Source organism: Montipora foliosa, unplaced genomic scaffold (assembly GCF_036669935.1).
Source record: "Montipora foliosa isolate CH-2021 unplaced genomic scaffold, ASM3666993v2 scaffold_438, whole genome shotgun sequence".
NCBI classification, from domain to species: domain Eukaryota; kingdom Metazoa; phylum Cnidaria; class Anthozoa; order Scleractinia; family Acroporidae; genus Montipora; species Montipora foliosa.
The window spans coordinates 220,001-222,500 of NW_027179743.1; the positions used below are offsets into that span (position 1 = coordinate 220,001).

At 40.0% G+C, this 2,500-nt stretch overlaps 1 pseudogene; it reads left to right on the forward strand.

The window, feature by feature from the left end:
• The window catches only part of LOC137989086 (mitochondrial inner membrane protease subunit 2-like), an 11,582-nt pseudogene extending 9,696 nt beyond the window's left edge, over positions 1 to 1,886 (forward strand).
• The last annotated feature ends 614 nt before the right edge of the window (positions 1,887 to 2,500 follow it).

Here is a 2,500-nt window from a genome sequence, read left to right on the forward strand (position 1 = left end):
ATTCTTTTGGCCCAGTGAGTAGATTTCCATTTATTTCTTTATTAACATGTATTTGATTTTTTAAGTTACTTACTTACTTATTAGAATGTTCGCAGTCCTTTTTGAGTCAGGCAAACTGCCTGCTTGAAGTGCGAGGGGAGAAAGGTGATAGATTGAGATATAGGAACTGCACGCTCTTCTGTAACTGACGCGTTTAAAATCTCCCATTGCACCAGCAACAGGAAATTCAGATTGGTCCGTTGACAATGGACCGCTGTCAGATTTTTTTGACAAGTTCATAATATTATTACTTCTTGTCAGATTGTGACGCCAATCTGTCTTCGATTTTCCTGGGAAAAGATAACCAGGACATGACTTTTGTTGTTTTGATCCTTTATCCTTTCAAATGCTAACACATTAACCAGCCTTTATGTAAGACTCAGGTTGTTGTGAAATGTAGGAACATTATACAACAACCTTATTTTAATCATTTTCTCCATTCTGTAATCAAAAGATCTTGTCATTAATTAAAATTAATCTATTTAATAATTTCCTGTAATTAACATAATTAGGTAAATTACCATAGAGCAGTTTTCAAATGACTGTCGAAAGTAATTACGCGATTGCAATTGCTACGCTTAGTGATTGGTTAAAAAATCTCCAGCCAGTTTATCAACCATTGAAACAAAACCAATCGCGACTTGCACGTGCGATTTTTCCCGCGCTTTGAGCAAGTTACATGGAATTGCTACGAATTTGGATTGGTTTATTTCGCTGTTTGCAACTGCTGTGATTGGTCGAAGTTATTACTTTGGTATTGGTTTATACGACACTCAATTGAAAACCGCTCTAACACTACCCGCCTAGATTGGCATGCAAATTAGTGCATAAATGAACTTTTGAATTTACGTAACTGAATAAACTTGGTTTGAGAAAACCATCGCTCAATTTATGAGTACTACGTGGAAATTCTTGCTGATCGTTGCCTTGTTCAGGTATCTTTGGGTCTGATTCAAGGAAAAGCAACTCATGTTGTCTGGCCTCCAGAAAGATGGCAGCGACTGGAGAATGTTATTCCAGAAGATCGGCTCGTCTATGGAGATGACTCTTTTCTTGAGTCAAGGAGTGTTAAGGATGCACCAGTATTCTTCGAGGCAGGGACCAAAAGAGATGGGCTTTCATATCACAACCAAGGCAAATCGTATACTTATGCAGATGAATCTAGTTCTGTGAGCGAGTTAATCTCTGGACCAATCAGTTGACAAGAGATTTTTATCCCCTCGGGGGAAACACACAATGCATCTGTTACACAAAGTGTTAAGTTCCATTGTAATCCATTGCTGTGCAAATGGCTCCATGCGCCAAGTTTGAAATTGCGCAATTTTCATGTCAGGATTCCACGAAATATAAAGAAAATATCTTACTCAAAAGTGTCGCGAAAGGGAAATGAAAAGAAAGTTTAAAAAAAACGCATTCATGAGATAAAGACACTGTCAACAGGTCTTTCGGGCACTCCGCATTCACAGCAACTGGTGAGGAAAAACATGATGGACTAAGGACTTGATGTACTAAAACTACTAAAACTAAAGCATGCGAGCCAACTTTGCGGGCTTAACAACAGAGAATACGGTGTATGAAACTCTCGTATGGAAATGAATAAAAGCAGAAGCCATTGGCAGATTGTTTAAAACAAACCGTGGCAAGATTCTTGATGAGATCTTTCGATGGCAACTCGGGAATAGTCGGAAAAAATCCGAGTGTTCCGAAGAACCACGAAGTGTCACGGAGATGTGGGAGATGTGGAAGAGGTTCGACAGCTATGCCATGAGAACTTGGCTTCATTTGGCGATTTTTCTGCTATACTGCTAGGACGGAAGTCGCCGAAATGGTGCATTCTCCCGCTTGTGGTTAACTCTGGTAAATGAAAGAAATATGACTTTTTGGTATGGTGACGCGAGGAAGCTTATAAAAAATTCCATTAGAGGCAATCGTTTATGGACAATTTAGGCAATAGTCTCTTATAGACACGTGAAATTGTTAGGTTCTTCTTGAAACGGGATTCGAATCCATGATCATTTCTCCATTTCGTCTATAACTCGCACTAGAAATATATACTTATTCATCGAGTCCTTTCACGGGAACACATGAAGCCCAACAACTTGACCTGCTCCCAACTGAGTGGCCTCATAGTTCAGTTGGAAGAGCATTGCACCGGCATCGCAGAGGTCTTGGGTTCGAATCCCTTTGAAGACGCCTGGAATTTCCAGGTGACTATTTTTGGATTTCACATGACGTCACGGCCGCCATGTTGGTTTCCCCGAACGGTCATTACTTCTTTCCATCCCTCAAACTGACATTTCCCGTTTTATTCAACTTATACAACGTACAGTCTACTTTAGACTTCAAATCTACTTCAACGAAACAGAGATTTTAAACAAGCTGAGAAGATTCACAATAGGCGAGGCATAGAGTTGAACCCCGATCGATGGCTTCACCTTGCAGTTTCCGATATCCACTAGTC